The 21,497-nt window shown below is 40.1% G+C and overlaps 1 long non-coding RNA gene and 1 pseudogene across 1 annotated transcript; one reads left to right on the top strand and one right to left on the bottom strand.

The window, feature by feature from the left end:
* Positions 1 to 3,430: 3,430 nt before the first annotated feature.
* LOC146499906 (uncharacterized) lies at positions 3,431 to 3,980 on the bottom strand. The gene is made up of 2 exons (XR_014870091.1): positions 3,627 to 3,980; positions 3,431 to 3,502 (listed from the first exon to the last, which is right to left on the bottom strand). It is a non-coding gene; the product is annotated as an uncharacterized LOC146499906 (long non-coding RNA).
* A 14,182-nt stretch (positions 3,981 to 18,162) lies between these two features.
* On the top strand, positions 18,163 to 20,452 carry LOC146499905 (uncharacterized; annotated as a pseudogene).
* The last annotated feature ends 1,045 nt before the right edge of the window (positions 20,453 to 21,497 follow it).

The raw sequence follows: 21,497 nt of genomic DNA, 5'->3' as shown, positions 1-21,497 counted from the left end.
CCAGGCCCGGACACTAATTGTAGGGTAGCTTCACTCTGACTTCCTGCACCATGTGACTTCCTTCACCATCGCTTGTCCAGGCCCAGGCTTCTTTTTTTTTTTCTGCCCAGGCCCGGACACTAATTTTGGGGGTTTAAACTCTGACTTCCTTCACCATCGCTTGTCCAGGCCCAGGCTTCTTTTTTCTTTTTCTGCCCAGGCCGGGGTACTAATTTTGGGGGGGTTAAACACTGACTTCCTTCACCATCTGACTTCCTTCACCATCTGACTTCCTTCACCATCGGACTTCCTTCACCATCGCTTGTCCAGGCCCAGGCTTTTTTTTTTTTTTCTTCTGCCCAGGCCCGGACACTAATTTTGGGGGGTTAAACTCTGACTTCCTTCACCATCTGACTTCCTTCACCATCGCTTGTCCAGGCCCAGGCTTCTTTTTTTTTCTTCTGCCCAGGCCCGGACACTAATTTTGGGGGGTTAAACTCTGACTTCCTTCACCATCTGACTTCCTTCACCATCGCTTGTCCAGGCCCAGGCATCTTTTTTTATCTTCTGCCCAGGCCCGGACACTAAATTTGGGGGGGTTAAACACTGACTTCCTTCACCATCTGACTTCCTTCACCTTCGCTTGTCCAGGCCCAGGCATCTTTTTTTATCTTCTGCCCAGGCCCGGAAACTAAATTTGGGGGGTTAAACTCTGACTTCCTTCACCATCTGACTTCCTTCACAATCCCTTTTCCAGGCCCAGGCATCTTTTTTTATCTTCTGCCCAGGCCCGGACACTAAATTTGGGGGGTTAAACACTGACTTCCTTCACCATCTGACTTCCTTCACCTTCGCTTGTCCAGGCCCAGGCATCTTTTTTTATCTTCTGCCCAGGCCCGGACACTAAATTTGGGGGGTTAAACTCTGACTTCCTTCACCATCTGACTTCCTTCACAATCCCTTTTCCAGGCCCAGGCTTCTTCTATTTTTCTTCTGCCCAGGCCCGGAAAGTAATTGTAGGGTAGCTTCACTCTGACTTCCTTCACCATCGCTTGTCCAGGCCCAGGTGTAACCCTGGTTAACATAGCTGTCAATAAATAAAAGCCTGTTAGTAACAACAGTCATAAGAAATATATTACAGGTGATAAATAGTCAATAAATAGATCATAATGGTTAGAAAATTCATTAAAAACATCAGCAATGATATAATTCATGGTGTAGGATTTCATTTGTGTTTAAAAACATGTTAAAAGGGTAAAAAACTTGCTAATTCATGTTTTTTTAAGTTAATTCAGGTAAAATGGCTAAAATATGTGTTGAGACTCTTATTGTGAAAGGGCACGCTATAGCGTGACTCCTGTGATAGCCACACCCAATCGGGTTGTTCCTTCTTTTTGATGCTGGAGAGGGAGAAATGCAGACAGTCCTTGCAGAGCTGCCTAAATGAGTGAAAAAATAGTAAAAACAAGCCAGAAGTCTACATAAAGCCATTTTTGTACTCTGGAGAATATATTTTTGTTTTTCCGACCTGTCCTTGCCTTGGTGACGTTGTGAACATAACCGAACGGGACTTGGTGAGTTCAGAAATTGTATTTTGTTTCATGCAAGAAATGTTTTGTTGTATTATATTGCTCATTTCATGCAAACGGAGAGCCAAGGTAGCAGATTTATGTTGTTTTATGTTAAAAACGGTGGATTTGTGCTTAACCGACACACAGGCTGTACTTCAAAGGCCTTTGACGGTGTTTCCGCGCGCCATATTGGCGTCACCTCATTTACAGCTATATAAGCTGGAAAAATGGACTTTTACTGTTATTTAAGGGCTACCCGTGTGTTATTTTCGAATGTTTATGCACTTTATTTTGTTGTTATGGTAGGCCATTAAGGTTTGGATCGGGAAATGCCAAGCTAGAATCGGAGTTTGATCCGCTGAGCGAGAAACAAGATGGCGTGCCACCCACGGACCCATTGAACTGTACCGAGCAGGAAAAGGGAAAACGCCCCCTGCTGGACGTTGAGGTCTTTCGCTGAGAAAACTGGTAGGATTAATCCATACACCTCTGGTAAAGAACAGCGGACTTTCAAAGCACTGGATAATCATTCGGAGTAATTCCAGGATTAATAGTTAAATGACACAGAGACAACTTTCTTTTGTTTGTTTGTTTGTTTAAGGGATTCATTGAGCCTTTTGCTGAATTGTTTTCCGTTTTACATTTATTTATTTATTTTTGTAATTTATTTTGGTCAACCTTACATTTTAATGCGGTAATGGTGTTAATGGAAATGTAAATAATTTTGTTGGTTTAAAACAAAATGAGAACTGGTTGAAAGGTGAACCTAGACCAAGATTAAATTAAATCTTGGGCCTAAAGAACTGAAATTGATTTAAAATAACACAGTGTTAATGCAAATAGATCAAAGGATAAACTTGAACTTAGAACTTGAAATAAATAAAATAACCTAGGTTGAAAATAACATCCTTCTAAAGCCAAATAAAAGGTTTTGAGATAAATAGGATAAACTAGCAGAATATACTACACAAAAAAGCGAAAGAAAATATCTTGTTTTCCTTAAATGTGTGATGTTGAATGTTTTATGTAATGTGTGTTAACTGTCTATTCTCTGTCTTCACAAAATAACAAGCCGGCAATTTAAATTTATTTTCTGGTCTGTGGTCTACATGCTACACTCATTACTACTCTAGTAGTCGAACCTAACTGGTCCTAGTATACTGTAACGACTCCAGAAGTGTTACACAGGCTTCTTTTTTTTTTCTTCTGCCCAGGCCCGGACACTAATTTTGGGGGAGTTAAACACTGACTTCCTTCACCATCTGACTTCCTTCATCATCGCTTGTCCAGGCCCAGGCTTCTTCTTTTTTTTTCTTCTACCCAGGCCCGGACACTAATTTTGGGGGGGTTTAACTCTGACTTACTTCACCATCACTTGTCCAGGCCCAGGCTTCTTTTTTTTTTTTCTTCTGCCCAGGCCCGGACACTAATTTTGGGGGGTTAAACTCTGACTTCCTTCACCATCACTTGTCCAGGCCCAGGCTTCTTTTTTTTTTTTCTTCTACCCAGGCCCGGACACTAAATTTGGGGGGGTTAAAGTCTGACTTCCTTCACCATCTGACTTCCTTCACCATCTGACTTCCTTCACCATCTGACTTCCTTCACCATCACTTGTCCAGGCCCAGGCTTCTTTTTTTTCTTCTGCCCAGGCCAGGACACTAATTTTGGGGGGTTAAACTCTGACTTCCTTCACCATCTGACTTCCTTCATCATCGCTTGTCCACGCCCAGGCTTCTGCTTTTTTTTTTCTTCTACCCAGGCCCGGACACTAATTTTGGGGGGTTAAACTCTGACTTCCTTCACCATCACTTGTCCAGGCCCAGGCTTCTTTTTTTTTTTTCTTCTGCCCAGGCCCGGACACTAATTTTGGGGGGTTAAACTCTGACTTCCTTCACCATCGCTTGTCCAGGCCCAGGCTTCTTTTTTTTTTTTCTTCTACCCAGGCCCGGACACTAAATTTGGGGGGGTTAAAGTCTGACTTCCTTCACCATCTGACTTCCTTCACCATCTGACTTCCTTCACCATCACTTGTCCAGGCCAAGGCTTCTTTTTTTTCTTCTGCCCAGGCCCGGACACTAAATTTTGGGGGGGTTAAACTCTGACTTCCTTCACCATCACTTGTCCAGGCCCAGGCTTCTTTTTTTTCTTCTGCCCAGGCCCGGACACTAAATTTGGGGGGGTTAAAGTCTGACTTCCTTCACCATCTGACTTCCTTCACCATCGCTTGTCCAGGCCCAGGCTTCTCTTTTTTTTCTTCTGCCCAGGCCCGGACACTAAATTTGGGGGGGTTAAAGTCTGACTTCCTTAACCATCTGACTTCCTTCACCATCTGACTTCCTTCACCATCGCTTGTCCAGGCCCAGGCTTCTTTTTTTTCCTCTTCCCAGGCCCGGATACTAATTTTTGAGGGGGGGTTAAACTCTGACTTCCTTCACCCATCTGACTTCCTTCACCCATCTGACTTCCTTCACCCATCTGACTTCCTTCACCATCGCTTTTCCAGGCCCAGGCTTCTTTTGTTTTTCTTCTTCTGCCCAGGCCCGGACACTAATTTTGGGGGGGTTAAAGTCTGACTTCCTTCACCATCTGACTTCCTTCACCATCACTTGTCCAGGCCCAGGCTTCTTTTTTTTTTTCTTCTGCCCAGGCCCAGATACTAATTTTGGGGGGGTTAAACACTGACTTCCTTCACCATCTGACTTCCTTCACCATCACTTGTCCAGGCCCAGGCTTCTTTCTTTTTTTCTTCTGCCCAGGCCCGGACACTAATTTTGGGGGGGTTAAACACTGACTTCCTTCACCATCTGACTTCCTTCGCCATCGCTTGTCCAGAACAACATAAAAGAAAACTTACCTTAGAAATCTGTAGGGTTGTTTTCTCTGAGACATGTTGGAATCTGTAAACAGTTACTCCAAAAAGGATCCAGATGTTTCAATGGACTAAACGTCTTCACTTTTCACCCCTATTTATGGATTTAAGGATCAAAGTGGTGGTAAGATTCTAAATATATGTGATGTCATTATCCCATAATGATATCACATATATAGGTTGTCACATGACATTTATCAGGAAAGTTTCCATCTGTCTCACCCCCCCCCCCCCCCCCCCCCTTCCAAAAAAACATGTGCTATTGCAATAACCAATGTTTTCTACAGTCATTTGTGCTAGCAGATGGTGGCATTTTAAAGCTGGGTCTTACTCTGCCCAGGCTGCTCTACCATAGAAGAAGAAGAATGTAGACCTACAGTATCTTGACAAACTTTCACACATTTTGTCACTTTACGACAACAAACGTAAATGTATTTTTTCTTAGATCTTCTGTGACAGACCAACACAAAGTACCACATAACTGTAAAGTGAAAATGATACATGGTTTTCAGAATTTTAAGCAAATAAAATCTGAAAAGTGTCATGTTGATTAGCATTCAGTTCTCTGTACTCTGATACCCCTAAACAAAATCCAGTGATATCAATTGCCTTTAGAAGTCAACCAAATTAGACAAGTTTACCTGTGTGTAATTTAGTCTCATTATAAATACAACTGCTCTGTGACGGCCTCAGTAGTTTGTTACAGAACATTAATGAACAAACAGCTTCATGAAAACCAAGGAACTCAGCAGGCAGGACAGGGATAAAGTTGTAGATAAGTTTAAGGCAGGTTGACCAAAAGTCATAAAAAGTCCCATCTGCAGTTTGCCAGGAACCATGTAGGGGACACAGCAAACATGTGGAAGAAGGTACTCTGATCACACGAGACCAAAGTTAAACTTTTTGGCCTATATGAAAAGCACTGCATGTGGTGGGAAAAATAACACTCTCATCACCCTGAACGTACCATCCCCACTGTGAAACATGGTGGTGGCAACATCATGCTGTGGGGATGTTTTCCTTCTACAGGGACAGAGAAGCTGGTCAGAGATGATGGGAAGATGGATGGAGCTAAATAGATGGGAATTCTAGAAGAAAACCTGTTGAAGGCTGCAAAGGACTGTTTTTTTTTTTTTTCTTAATTGCAAAAACTGTAAAATGTAAATGATCTTTTTGTCACGTCAGCGTTCTGTCACTTCAATGTCTCCCTCTTCAATCTTTGCTACACATTGGATATAATTTTTCTTACCATGATGATGCATGATCTTTACTCTCAAATCATTTTAATGGCTTCAGGAAGTTGCCCCTCTGCTCCAAATTACTGTTTATTAGGCAGTTTGTTCTTTACTCTAGTTTGTTCCTTGATTGTAAAATCTGGTATTTTTTTCAAATTTGGCTCAGGGGGACCTGAAAGCCAGGAGACAATTTATTGTATTGGCCACAAACAATCTAATGGAGGAAAAATTTTCCCATAAATATTAATAAAGATAAGACTTTATTGATCCCACAACGGGGAAATTTTTGCGTCACCTCAGCTCAGGTACAGATATATGAAGGAAATACAAAAATACAAATAAGTACAATCAATGAAAAAAAGTAAGATAATACACTGTATACAATGGTAGCAGACACAGTATGTGATTATGGATATAGTTGGAAATATGGAAGACATAAACTATATAGCTTGGAAGGTCCATTATGCATGAAGTGGTGACCATGGATGTTCACAGTGTCCAGTGACTTATGACATCGTGATTGAGGAGTTATAGAGTCTAACTGCTGTTGGGATGAATGATCTGCGAAAGCGCTCCTTTCTGCAGCGAGGGTGCTTTGCGAGGTAAAGATTTCTATCAAAGCAAAATATCTCTCTCTCTAAAGTATTTGCTCCTAACCACGTCCTAACCTAGCAGTTATATATAGCCTTTAATTAATCCTGCATTTTTTGTCAGAGACATTTGTCACCATGAAATTAATAGCTTAAAACGGCAGCATATGAACAGATTCACAGAGTAATCAGAAAAGTTTAGCATGAATCTGGACATTAGATTTAAGCTTGAAGTTTTAACCTTATTAGATATCACTTGGTAGAAGCTCCTTACCGTTTGAAGAAATCTCTTCTCAATCTGCTGTCATCTTTTGCTTGCATCTTTGTTTTTTCCATCTGAGACTGACGTTATTCCATGTTAATTATTTTTTCTCCGTGAAAAACACAGCAGCTCATCTTATCCCGGGGTGCCAGGGCGTCGAGCTCCGGATCTCAGCAGAAAAGTGCCAGTAAAAGTTGCAGACTGATCCAGGTATCAGTTTGACATAGGTTCTCCTCTGTGACATCACTGTTGGACCGCTGTTACGCCTCTGCGTAACCATGGTTACAGGGGACGCTTTGGAGCTGTGCTGCTCAGCAGCAAAAGATTTCAGGTTAAACTCTAAAACCAAATAAAATCAATATACTGTATATGTGTATAGTGTACCGCGTAAGCGTTCGTTTTCTGGAAGAGGCTGTAAAACGGACAGTTAAAATGTGACCGATGGCAGCCATGCTGAGGTGAGTTGTTGAGGATATGTCGAGCTGTCGATAAGCACGGCTGTTTTTGTGCTGTTATTTACTGTTAGCCTGTTTTGCTGGCGTTAGTGAAGTTGTTTTCAACTCGATGTCACATTGTTGAACTCTAATGATTAATGAATAAACTCTCGATGTGACGATGGTAGAATGTAATTGTAACCCTGTGTTAATTTAGTCGTTTGATACCGTTTAATATCCAGTCCATCTGTTTGGTGTTTTGTTTTTAACATGCCCTGGAATAATTTAAAGTTTTACAATGCCGGTGATTTACGACTCTTTCGCGACAGTCAGCTGGGGAGTAAACTGTGGGGTTCTCAGAGGTAGCTCTTTTTTTTTTCTTTTTTTTTTTAAACTTTATTTAACAAACAATGAGTATATAACATACAAACAGATGAAGTATACAAAACAACAGAACATGAACACAAAAAGCCAGGGGTAAAAGAAAAAGGTAACAATTATAAGAATACACGCAAAAATTCACATACATATATTGTTTTGAGAGCCTTTTTGTTGGTGGAGTCTGATATTGATTGAATGTACATTTCCACATCCTTAAAAAAATGACAGAAATATGGTGTTTTGTTAGTAAACTTACATTTATGGATAAAAAATTTAGCTAAAAGTATTAACAAATTTATCATAAAAAAACATTTATCATACTTCTTGGGGAACTTAAAGAAACAGAATAAAACATTTTCCCATCGTAAAGAAAACTCCCTTAAAATATGGACAATAACAAACCTGCTAAATTCCTTCCAGAATCTCTGTGTAAAAGAACAGTACCAAAAAAGATGTGTCACAGTTTCTGGATGATCCCCACAGAATGTACAATTAGTATTTATGTCCCTTTTAAATTTTACCATGTAGTGACTGGCTGGATAACATTTATGTAGAATTTTAAATGAGACTTCTTTCACCTTATTTACAATCAGATATTTATGGCGGATCATCCAGACTGTCCTCCACTTGATATCTGGAACATATCGGTTCCAATAAGATATTATATATGGGAGAGAGACGATATCTTCTTGGAATAAACTACATATTCTCTTATTGCTGTTACCAAGTTCCTGTGAAAAGCAGATGTTTCCTATTGGTGACTCAGCTGGATCAGGGAGAGTGACTGAGGTAGATATTGAGCTGTCAGTGTTTTTATATAACATTAAAGTACCTGAGGGTATGGCACCAAGCACCATTGAGAACTCCTGAACACTGATTGGAAAATTATATAGTGCAATAAAGTCGTTGTAAGTAAGTAGTTGTCCCTCTTTATTAACCAGCTGAGCCACCAATAGGATCCCATTTTGGACCCAAGTTTCCAGGAAAAGTGATTTATTTTTATATAAAATATCTCTGTTGTTCCAGATAAGGTATTTGTGAGGTGAGAAGTTGTGTTTATAAATGAGGGTCCACGCTAAGAGGACCTGCTTATGGAAGGATGAAAGCTTTACAGGAAGTTTCTCGACATTGTAATTACAATTTAAAATAAAATTAAAGCCACCAAAACGAGAGAAAATATGATATGGTATAAAGTTCCAGATAGAGGTAGGGTTTTTAAGAAAATGTTTAGCCCAATTAATTTTGAAAGTGTTATTTAAAGTAGAAAAGTCTAAGACGTTAAGCCCACCTGATTCGTACTTATTCATCACAACAGTTTTTCTAATATAATGCGTACGGTTTTTCCATATAAAATCAAAGAGCATACGGTCAATATCTTTACTAATTTTCTTATCCAGATGTAAGGAGAGAGCAGCATATGTTAGTCGGGATATCCCTTCAGCTTTAGTAATTAACACTCTAACTTTCAACGACAAGTCCCTTTGCAGCCACTGGTTGAACTTTTTTAGGGTTTTCTGTATAATTGGAGTGAAGTTTGAAGAGCATCTTGATTTTTGGTCTTTGGATATTAACAGTCCCAAGTATGTGACTTCTTGTTTAACAGAGATATTACAGATAGTATTTGCAGGGCAGTCTTTAATTGCTAGTAACTCACACTTTATTTAGATTTAGGCATAAACCAGAGGCCTCAGAGAAATCCCTAATCACAGTAAGAGCTGGAGGGATTTGGTTTGCATTCTTCAAGAAGAGTGTGGTATCATCGGCTAACTGGCTGATGACAAGCTCCTTATCAGCTATGGTGATTCCTTGTACAACACTGTTTGAAATATTAGTTGCAAGAATTTGTGTACAAAGTAAAAATAAATATGGTGAAATAGGACATCCTTGGCGAATACCACGTTTCAGGTCAAATCTCGGGGTGGAGCCGTTAATCATTTTAATAGAACTATTGCCATTTGTGTATAAGGTTTTGACAGCTTTACAGAAAAACTCTCCAAAGCCAAATTTTTCCAAAAAGTGGAAAATAAATTGATGTTCAATTGTATCAAAAGCCTTATAAAAATCCAGGAAGACAATGAAGCTATTGTCAGGTACCAAATCAAAGTAATCAAGTAAATCCAAAACCAGTCTAATGTTATTAGAAATGTGTCTGTTTCTCATAAAGCCTGATTGTGTCTCATCAATAACTGTTTCCAAGACCTCTTTAATTCTGTTAGTAAGTATTATAGCCATAATCTTATAGTCATTATTGAGCAGGGAGATGGGTCTCCAATTATCAATAAAGAGTAAGTCTTTGTTTGGTTTTGGAATAAGTGTTATGAGCCCTTGAGTAAGAGAAGGAGGGAGGGTGTTATTCTCTATACTTTCTGTAAAAACCTGCAGTAAAAACAGAGCCAGAAGATTAGAAAATGATTTATAAAACTCTGCAGTCAAACCATCTGTGCCGGGAGATTTATTGGCCTTAAGTGCAGAAATGGAATTACAAACTTCCTCCACAGTCAGAGGGCTGTCACAATAACTTCTATCTTCCACAACAATAGTTTTTAGGTTTTTAATATTATTGAAAAATCCTGTTGAGACATCCTCATTATATTTTGAGTTGTATAGTTTAGTATAGAATTCGGCACAGAAATGTGAAATTTCTCTAGGATTGTCAGAGACAATGCCATTAATATTTAGTTGATGAATAGAGTTTGTTTTCGATCTGTATTTTTCAAGCCTGAAAAAGTAAGCAGAATTTTGTTCGCCCTCCTCCAGCCACCTCTTCCTGGATCTTATGAAAGCACCCTCAGCCTTGCGTCGATATAAACCGTCCAATTTATTTTGAAGTTCTAGTAAACTTAATTTATCTTCGTCTGAGATTTCTTCTGGGGACTTCTGGTAATAAGAGGCAATTCTGTTTATTACTTCTTGTTCTTCAGCTTTCCTTAATTTAGCAATTTGACTCCCATATCTTCTCAAGAATTTGCATGCTTCAAATTTAAAAAGTTCCCAATTGGTACAAAAGGACTTCTCTCTGTTAGCTTTGTTCCAATAATAAACAATTAATTTATTAATCTGCATGTTAACTATTTTATCTTTTAGTAAAGAATTATTTAACTTCCAATAAGAGAATTTATGAGGTATATTATCCAATGTAAACATTTGGACGTTAATGTGAATTGCTCTATGATCAGTGAGAGGGGTGGCAAGTATATTAACGGTAATATTATCTTTATCAATGCAGTCAGAAACAAGCCAAAAGTCAATACGTGATTGCCTGGATCCTGTCTTATTGCTCCAAGTAAAGAGTCTATCATCTGCAAATTTTTCTCTCCAAATATCCACAAGATTAAATTTTCCCATAAAATTTTTTAAGTTTGCACTGTATGAAGACTGCTGCCCTGGAGGCCACCTATCAACCATATTATCTAAAGCGATGTTAAAGTCTCCACCAATTAACAGGACTGAATTTGGGTATTTGGAGAGCCAGAAATTAATTCTTTCTTCTAAGGAGTCAAGTAATTTATCATTTTCAGTTTTATTATTGTAACCACATATATTTACTGCAATGAAAGTACTGTTATTGTGTCTGATTATTGAGCAGAGGTAGTGTCCTAAGGTGTCACAGAGTGTAACACATCTCCAGAAAAATAATTTTTAAGCGTGGCAACTCCAGCAGAACGCTCAGAGCCATGGGACAACCAGACTTCATTACCCCATTGTGATTTCCAAAAATTTGTATCAGCAGGTGTGGAATGACTCTCTTGGAAAAAGCAAAAATCTGTTTTAAATTGTTTGGCAAACAAAAACAAAGCTTTGCGTTTACAGGTTTGTCTTAAACCCCATGTATTAAGAGAAACAAATGAAAAAGACAAAGTTATTAGAAAAAAGAAAGAGAAAATGTAAGTTCTAAACTTCTACAGCTAAGAATAGATCTATAGGATAAGGGGACCGGGTGCTGCACAATTTAGGTAGTAGAACAGTAAAAACCCTGAGTGACTTAGCTTATAAAAATACAGTATTTAACTATCTATTATGGTTTAAATATAGCTTTTTATAGAAAAACACACTCTTCAACACAAAATAAAACTTTAACCTGAGGGTGAAAATATCAAGTTCACCATGTAAACAAGCTTACAGAAAAGACATTTCGGAGACTGAATAAGCGTCTCTATGAAGGAGGGAAAACTTCTGATCCACAGATGAATCCTCGGCCTCCCACGAAATAAGCCGGCTTACCCTCCTTACGGGCTTTGTCTATCATCGGCCACAGTTTGTCACGACGTTCTCTGTCCTCCCTGGACAGATCTTCAGCGAACCTCAAATGATTGTCCTGCAGGTAGGAGGATGTTTTGGCTGCTTTCCATACAGCATCTCTGTAGATTCGGGAGGTGAACTGCACGATGATGCCTCTAGGTTTGGTGCTACCTTGTCGCTTGGCTCCGAGTCGGTGTACGGTGTCGATGACGTCAGGCAGCCTATGATTTTGTTCTGGCAGAACAGACTGGCATATCACAGTCACCTTTCCCCTTATGTCTTCTTTCTCAGCCTCCTTGACTCCAAGTACTCTGAGATTCCACCTCCTGGAATATCTTTCCAACTCAGATATTCTCTGTTGGCAGTTGTCCACTCGAGCTTCCTCTTTAGTTACTTTTTTTTCCAAGTCGCAAACTTTCCCCTTCATATCTTTCATTTCTGCGCGCACAAAATCAATCGTCTTTTTGAGACCCTCAATCTGGAGCGTATTTTCTTTCACCATGTTCGAATTCTCTCTCACCATGCTCTCAATGTTATCAGACCTGGTGTTTATTAGTGCAGACAGACGAGAAATTATCTGATTTACATCAGCTGGGTCAGAGTTCGTACATCACCTTCTTCGGAGCTGGCGACTTGAGAGGTGTAACAGGGAGAGGTGGGAACTCATCCATTTCTTCTTCGGCCAACGTGAGTGCCACCGTAGTAGCTGCGTAGTTATGGAAGCTATCCATTAGCACGTTGCTGGGCGTAGCACTCTCCTCGTTGGCATTCTCAGGCGCTATCTTAGACTTGGAACTTTCCAGTCCCCTTTTCGCTCCTTTCTGATTCGGCATTCTGCTGCTTCTTGCCCTATGGTTGCTGTATCTTCTCTTGTTTAGTGAATTGTTAGTGTTAGCAGCATAAAGTTGAGGTTTTACCGTTGTTCACGAACTTTCTGTGCAGAACTCGGTAGAGAGCGTCTACTCACTCCGCCATCTTGGCACGCCCCCCTTCAGAGGTAGCTCATGTGAGCCAGCAGTGACATCTGTACATGCAGTAGCCTTAAAATACTGATTATTTATTCTCCTGCTAGGTAAGAATTTGTGTTTTATACGTACATTGTTTCTTTCTACATGTTATCGTTTGGTTATGTTATGATGTGTGGTTAATGATGATTGTTAGTGTGCTAATCGTGAATAAGCTAGTAAGCTTGAAAATTAGCAGCCATGTTAAGCGGACTTCGGTGATCAAGTTTGTGTCACTGTTTGGAATATAAACCCATATGGCTCGCACTACTTTTAAGAAGCAAGCTAAAGGGATGTGTTTTTAAAAAGGTGCAAGGACCTAACTCAGTGAGCGATGTGTGTTCAGTGTACAGTAAGTTGTCACTTATGTTGTGCATTTGAACTAGCAGACTGTACTGTTGTTGTTTAGGGGCTACGAGCACACACGGGCTGTGTCCCAATCCAGCGACCGCACCTACGGCGCGTAATACAAAGTAGGAGAAGCGCGGAAGTGAGAGGCTCGTTAAACTGGACGGTCCAGCTGTCGTCGCGCTGCTCAGGTTGCCTAGCAACCATGATACTAACCGCGAGAAACGTTTCATACAGCTGTGTTTGACAGAAATGAAGGAGAAAAATGTTTTGTTGTTCATTCATTTTTTATGACCTCACTTTGATTAGTTGAGGCTGAGACCACAGGACTGTAAAACCTGGTTGTTGGGCTTCATTTCTGTACTGAACAGTCATTTAAGATTAGCTAGTAAATAACAATTAGCTGATGTTGTTCATGAGACTAAAGTCATCTCACTGTGGTAATGTAAATATAATATGGACAATATTATAGTTATTATTATTATATGTATCATGATTAGTTATTACAGCAGTGAGCCTGAACTCTGTGTCAAACACTGAGGTTCAGTACAGATTCAAGTTGCAGTTATTTATATTTCCTGTCACCTTAAATCTTCACTCAAAGACAAGTATCTGTGACAGTGCATATATAGATGTATTATGTAACAAATGTTGTTCGTTTAATATGTTGTCATTACTAAATTTGGCTCAATGCTTACATATATGTGTAAAAAGCAAATGTACGAGCTGTGATAACTGTGTCTGACAGAATGAAGAGTAGACTGATATATGAAATATTCCTTTATTGGGTGAGAAAATCAGACCATGTCATAACTGCTTTAAGTCATACAGAATAGATATCAGAGCCTTAAACAGGCTGACTTCTGCTAAATGGGTCAAACTGGGCAGAAAGTCTACAAACACATAACATCCTTATAGAATATGATGTAACACTATAGATCAACTTACCTCAGAATATATAAAGCATATAAACAATTACAGCAATATGATGCAACAAACACAGCAGCTACTGATCCAAAATACTCAAAGCTTCATAGAACTGAAACAAACATTTATTTTTAGCTCCATTCAGCTGCTGATACATACTTTAGGTTTCTGAACATTAAACTTGTTGCTGCCTTTCATAGTGTGTAACTTGAAGGCCCTGAGTACTTTCTCCCACACTGAAAACACTGGATGATAACATTATTTGAACATTACCTAATAAGACTGATTCAGGACAGACAGTTAGTGATGTTAAACTTTCCTAGCAGTCCTTCACAAACAGGGAACAGTCTGTCTATTCTCTCCATCTGTCAGCTGCTGCTGGCTCTTCCTCCTCCTCTTCCTCACACACTGCTGAGTTTGTCCTGGTGGATCATCAGGGGTGCAAAGCCTCACAGATGATGTGCAGCAGTGGGTCCCTCAGTCTGTCCTCACTCTGGACACTTGCAGTCGTCACACATGGAAATCAAATGTGTGATAAGCTGCAGGATTCAAACACAAGTGTAACTTATAAACACATGTTCATACTTTTATTCCACAATCAGAGAGAAAGAAACAGAGAGAGAGTGCAGGACAGACAGGTGACAGTCTCAGGTGTCCACACTGCTACAAACAGGAGGATTTAGTGTTTGTGTTATTACGAAACAAGAAGAGTTCCAGATGGTACAGTGGACACATGTGTGACTCTGTGATTAAAGCATCTTTCTTTCAGCTTAACGAGTGAACCGTCAGCTCGTTCAAACACACATTAAAGTCCGTTTGGCTCGACACCACCGAACAGAGGCAGCAATATAACACAGCTAACAGTAACAGTGCAGTGAATCCTGCTTGTGCCGTGATATTCAGGACTGCAAACCGAGCAGCATCACTGACTTTCAGCTGTTTGTGGATATATGACTGACTTTAATTATTCACAAAATCATCACATTCTCTGTAGGATTAAGGTCAACTATTGAACGGCGAATATTTTAAAGTAAAGGCTTTAAAACCAAGTTAGTACAAACGTCACTAATGTCACATAACTTTGCAATGTTTTAATGTTCTTCATTATTAAAGATTCGCACATAAATAAGTGTGAAAGTTCACTCTTCGGCCGCTCCGCTTCAGCCCTCTACCGTATTTTTCGGCAAAATTATCCACACCCACCACTGTGCTATGAATTGTGGGATATATGGGACCACGAAGTGTACACCGGACCACACTTCAAATTTGGGTTAGGGTTAGCGCATTTGGAGTACACTTCGGATTGGGACAGCTGTCGTTGCGTCGCTGTGATGTAATAGGTCTCAAAATGCGCACTCAGGAGCGTGCGGTCGCTGGATTGGGACACAGCCAAGGTCTGTAGCTGTGTCAGTCCAAGCTTGTGTGAGCCAGCAGTGATATCTGTACACGCATTACCTTTAATATACTCATGTTTCATTCTCCTGCTAGCAGTGGAGGAGACTTTTCTGCTGAGGAAGAGGCCCTGCTGTCCTGCCGTCTTACTGGTGCCATTGAGGGATCAGCGGCTGCTATATATTCTTCTCGACCTCGAGTATTTGGACTGAAGGACTCACAGACACGTTTCATGTTTAGCTCTATACGTTTTAAAAATTAAAAGAAATATTTTCCTGGCCAGCCATTTTCATATTCACAAAGGCTGTATGGAGACATCTTGGTTATTGCCACAGACACTTTCTCTTACTACGGATGGAGGATGTTGTGGTTTTACAACCCATGGACTGAGAAAGGACCCAATAAGTAATATGTTCACATATTCCAGTGTTAAACACAAGTGAGTCTCAATTTGATATTGAGTGAAGTGTTGGTAACTGATGCCAACATTTTTCTTCTTTCTCCCTGTTTAAATCCCATCATATAAGGGAGCCTAATGTTATCCTGCTACAAACATATTCAGCCAGTGTTATTTAAGTTTCCTGTAAACTACACATGTGAGAGAGGCTGTGATGAAGTCCTGGAGTTTTTAAGGATGTACGTGCTCCAGTCCAGAAATGTGTATGATATGTTGGACACAGTGCTGTCACACCCTGAATAAACTGTCCTCTGTTCTTTGGTAAGCTGACATATTTGTTACATAATCATATGGTTTATCAGAGGGGAAGTGCCAGTTTTAGAATACTGGAGCCTAAGGTTAGGTTAATATTCAACCGTAATATTAGCTTATAACTAGGTCTTGTCAGTTAGCCAGTGTTGTGTCAAAAAGTCATATCTGCCATAAACGAATTCTGTGTATTTGTCAAAAACCAGTTTATCATATTTAAACTGCTATAGACAACTTTTTGGTCTATAATATGTGAAACATGTCAAATGTATCCCTCATGAGTGATATTGAGTCATCTTGTGCCACAAACAACATTCCTGTCACAAGGTAGAAGCTGCAATCACATATTTTGTAAAGTTTAGCTAACCCGTGGCAGGTGAATGAATTTACCCTGACTAAAGAAATCAAGAGAAACGCACCGGGCTGCTCAGTGACTAACCACAGTTACTGTACTTTTATTATGAGTATTATACTGTAAGAGCAACAGGCTGGACTCTGCTTCTGCTCCTGTGCAGAGCTGAATATTAAATGTGTGCAAACAGCAGCATGTTTTCTGTCGCTTTCCACACGTGGAAGGACATTAACGCCAACTTTTAAAAACCTGGCACTTCAGTAACCTCTCATTAGTCAATCCGGTCGTTAAGTCTGACGTCACTAGCCGTGTCTGGGCCTAAACTCTGCTGCAGGTCCATATATCAAACGATCACTATGGCATTACTGAGAGTTAAAAACTGTCTAAAGTCTTTCATCTTTAATAAAATGATCAGCGTTCTGCTCTACCGGGTGTAACAATTGAGTTTAACATCCAGGCATCCATGAAAACTGAATTTATGACATTTAACGGAGTTAGCAGTTAGCAGGAAGTTAGCTCGCTAGCTTCTATCTAAATACAATATAGCATGTCCTGACTGCCGGGTTTTGGAAACAAATCCAAACGTACAGCTCTGTTATCACTTCCAACATAAATGAAGACAGAAAACTAAACAGCAGTGACGTTTGTAGGGTTACTGAAGTTTGGCTAGCTGCTATATAATGATGTGCTACGTGACCGCTAGCGACACAGCTATGTTAGCATAATATAAACAAGCTAACTTTTTTTCCACTGGATAAAAGTTAACGTGAGTGTTCTCGGTGGTCAGGAACAAATGTAATCCCATGGCAGGAGGCTGCAAAAGGACCAAACCTCAGCCAGGAGAACAACTGAGATAATCCATCCACAATACGAGGTTAGTCATTCATATACTGCTGCATGGGCTGGGCTGTAGTTACATCCTTTAGGACAAATAATTTGAAGCATTAATATTTCTTGTTCAATACTGAGCCGATAACACCTCCATATGTTGTGACTAGGGCTGCCACAATTAGTCGACTAGTCACGATTACATCGACTATCAAAATCGTCGACGACTGATTTAATAGTCGTCGCGTTGTTTGAAGCTTTGTAAGATCCCAAAAGACGCAGGAATAAGTAGTAGGATTTAAGAGTGTAATAACGGACTGAAACAGAAGATGGCAGCACTGCATGTACAAGGATGCCAGCTGCCGTTAAACCCCAAAGAAGAAGAAGCTGTGTCCCAGAATTCATAGCGCAGCCCAGCTCAGTTTTTTTTTTTTTTTTTTTTTTTTTTTTTTAATAAACTTTATTTATCACATTTTAGACATACAGTCGAGTAAAACAGGGATCACATAAAAGATGACATTGTGGTAGTACAATGAGGAACAGAGAGAGTGACAAGGACAGTGAGACAAAAGTGAGTACAAAAAAATAAAATAAATTAAGGGGAACATAAATAAACAAAAGTTTGCAAGAGCCAAAATCAAGTTAGCAGTTTCAATCGGTTATAGATGTTAACAGTCTTGAGAGCCTTAGTGTTTTTTGATGAGGAGATTGTCCTTATATATTGTGCAAGTTCCATTTTTAATACAAGAAGTTCAGGCTTTCTGCCGAGGACTTTGCTTTTGTGTATATGAAATTTTGCCAAAAATAAAACCAAATTTATAAAGAAGAAAGCATCATTGTCCTTGTCTTTAAAATTATAATAGCCAAAGATAACATCCTTATAGTATAGTTGAAGATTAGGGAGAACAGAGTCAGTAATAAACTTGTGGAAATCCTTCCAGAATTTACATGTAAATTTACTGACAAATGATTGTGTGCGCTGTGTACAGAGCAGAGCAGAAATAAACCGGCTGCTGGAGGAGAACAGAAAGCTTAAATCAAAGTTGGACAAGACAGAGCTGAATGAAAACTTTTTAAAGGATGATACGGAAAAAGTGAAATATTACACTGGTTTTACTTGTTTTGCTATTTTTATGTCCGTGTTTGAGAATGTAAAAGCTTTCCTACCAGCATCAAAGAAACTGTCGCATTTCCAAATGCTTTTACTCACACTTATGCGACTTAGACTTGATCTTCCTGTTCAGCATCTTTGTTATCTATTCAATGTCTCCCACAAAACTCTTTCTTCTATCTTTGCTGATACAATAGACGTTTTGTATGCTCGCTTTGGATTACTTGTACACTGGCCAGAGAGGCACTGTTTGCAAGCAACAATGCCTCCACAATTTACGGAAACTTTTGGAAATCGGGTAGCCATCATTGTAGACTGTTTTGAAATTCGTACAGAACGACCATCTAATTTAAAGGCTCGTGCTCAAATGTACTCACACTACAAGGGTACACACACCGTGAAATATCTGATCGGGATTACTCCACAAGGTTCAATTTCATTCATTTCTAAGGGGTGCATCAGATAAACACATCACAGAGCAATGTGGAATACTTAACAAGCTGTTACCAGGGGATGTAGTTTTGGCTGACAGAGGCTTTGACATCAGAGATGCGGTGGGAATGATGTGTGCGGAGGTTAAGATCCCAGCATTTACAAGGGGCTTCTGTCAACTAGATGCCAAGGACATAGAAAATACACGACCCATTGCACACCTAAGAATCCATGTCGAGCGAGTAATTGGCAGTTTTTGCAACAAGTTCAAAATGCTACATACCACCATGCCAATCCGTTCTCTTCTTCCATGTGAGGGTGAAGACGTTACCTTCATTGATAAAATTGTGAGGGTGTGTTGTGTTTTGGTTAACATGTGCCCTAATGTGGTAGTGAAACCAGGCACACATGAGACTTGTACTTGTTAATTAATAATTGTGAAAACTCTCAGTATGTCTCTGAAGACATAGTACTAGTAAAACCTTTTTTTTAATGTGTTATTGTATGAACACACTGACATTACGTTATGTAACCATTTCTGTACCTGTTTCACTAAAATGACGTTATAATAAAAGCAAGATAACAAATAACTGTATTTCACTCTTTATTTTACAGTTTGACAATTGTTACATGGTAAGTGCTGCAGGTTTGAAATCAAGTTATACATATTTCAATGCACTTCTGACAGAAAACTAGACACCAGAAGGAAAAACTTTGTGACCACTCGCGGCTGCATTTCGCTTAGAGAAATGTTTTCCTAAAAGTTCAGGAAGGAACACCTTCTGAAAGAACTCCTGAGCTTTCCTTAAATGTGATTCCCAGAAGTGCACATCAGGGAAGATGCGTATAACTACCATGTCTTTTTGTGTCCATACCACCAGGTCACAGTGCTTTGCGTTGGCCACAAAGACCTGTGTTTGCACTTGTGAGTAAAAATGATGTGTCTTCTTCAAGTTAATTCCATTTGCTGTCAACTCGAGGCAGAAGTCTTTGTCATGTGCGTCCAATGCTTGCTGAATGCTGTCACATCGGTATTTAAATGGACATTTGATTTCCAGGCACCCCTTCCCACAACAGTCACATGTGGTTAGTCCATCAGGAGATGCTCCTACTTCAGGAAAAGCCGTGTTCAAAAGAAAACCACAGATACAGACCTGTAGGTTTTTGTGACATGTTGACATTTTCTGGGTGTAGGCGTGTCGAGCGTCCTGTTCATGCTCCAGTCCCCAAGTTGTTTGCACATTACTGACAGAGTTAACAGGGTAGCAAACACGATTAACCACAGTAATGGCGGGTTTTTCTACAGTGGTGGCAAACACAGCGTGCATCATCGAAGCTGTGATTCTCCCAGCACGCCACACATACCATTCTGGGCTCTTGTGTTGCAGTCTTGTGCGTACCTCGATAGCTTCTGCCTGTTCTTCAGTAACTTTTGCTGCATTTATGTACTTTACACAGTGCAGTTGCAGCTCGGTAAGACCAAGGGACTGTGCACCTGTGTTGTGCAAACACGCCAGAGACATTGGTAATGTGGAAGATTGTACAGTGTGTGATGTGTAGTATTTCTCCAATCCAGACAAACACACTGCTTTATTGTGTTTATGAAGTGTGTCTAACACTGGTGACAACTCCTCAAACATAGCAGAAGGAATCTTTCGTTTTGAAGGACGGCTTCTTCTGCCTTTCACCACAGACGGTCCGTTTATATTTTCATCAAGAGTCTTTTTTTGTGCTGCTGAAGATGAAAAGTCAATGTTATGGCCAACCTCTGGCTGTATCTTGGTTGTGTTCCCCGGCAAAACCCAGTAGGCTGGTTCATCTGTGACAGTCTTTGTGCCACGGATCCTCACTGTTGCCTCCACTTTAAATAGAAGTGCAGCGACATGGGTGCAGGTCTCAGCAACTCCGGCCATACAGGTGCAGTGTGCAGCTTCGACCTTCCCCGTGGTGCTTACAATTACCCATGGTCGTAATGCAGGTTCATTCAATCTTTGGGAGTGCAGTACCTGTAACATACAAGGACAAGGTTGATGTAAAGACAATAAATGAAATGAGACAGGGAGGACACGAATTGGCGTTAATAATTTGCCCGATTATCAATGTGTTAATTTGCATCTACTTTACAATTATGGGCACATAATATGATAACGATATTTTAGCAGTTCGATAATAAATGTATAACATTAATTATGGTGGGGGGTGGAAAATGGCTATTACACTTGATGTGCTTCAGCTGACTTACCTTGGTATGAATGACGACGTACTCAGAGTTTGGCGGCTTGAAAATACCCAAATCTTGCACCCAGCCGTTGGTAAATTGGATGAACTGGTTCGCTGTGTAGGCGCTTACTCCACAAACAAGATAGGCGAAGACATTGGGGTAGGACAGTGGCAGTAGGTCGTCTGGGTCTTTACTCCACTGCCGTATTTCGTACGGGTCCAGATTTGCGATGCACTCTATTTTTTTCAAGTAACGCTGCTTCGCCTCTGGACGCAATCGGTCTCTATACCGTCCGTTTTCTTTTGAGCTGCTTTTAAGCATGATTCTTGTCGTCATCGTTCCAGCAAAGTGAATAGGGCTTTGGATTCGTAGACCCCAAAAATGGCGCTGCGCTCCCATAATGCATTGCGGCGTGACGTCAACTCCAAAGCCCTATGGCGGCAGCTAGTTAGTTTTAATATTACTCTTATTATTTCTTCTGGGTCACAAAATAAACTTTTAACATATTTTCAGGCGAGAATGTAGCTGTGTAAACCTCAAATATCTGCTCAGTTTATCAAGACACCACATATTTTCAAAAGCGCTCCGACGTTTTCGGACACGTCTGTTACCCACT

Source organism: Neolamprologus multifasciatus, chromosome 17 (genome assembly GCF_963576455.1).
Source record: "Neolamprologus multifasciatus chromosome 17, fNeoMul1.2, whole genome shotgun sequence".
Taxonomy (NCBI): domain Eukaryota; kingdom Metazoa; phylum Chordata; class Actinopteri; order Cichliformes; family Cichlidae; genus Neolamprologus; species Neolamprologus multifasciatus.
Note: the sequence above shows the minus strand (reverse complement) of the source record. Positions and strands in the feature narration are given on the sequence as shown.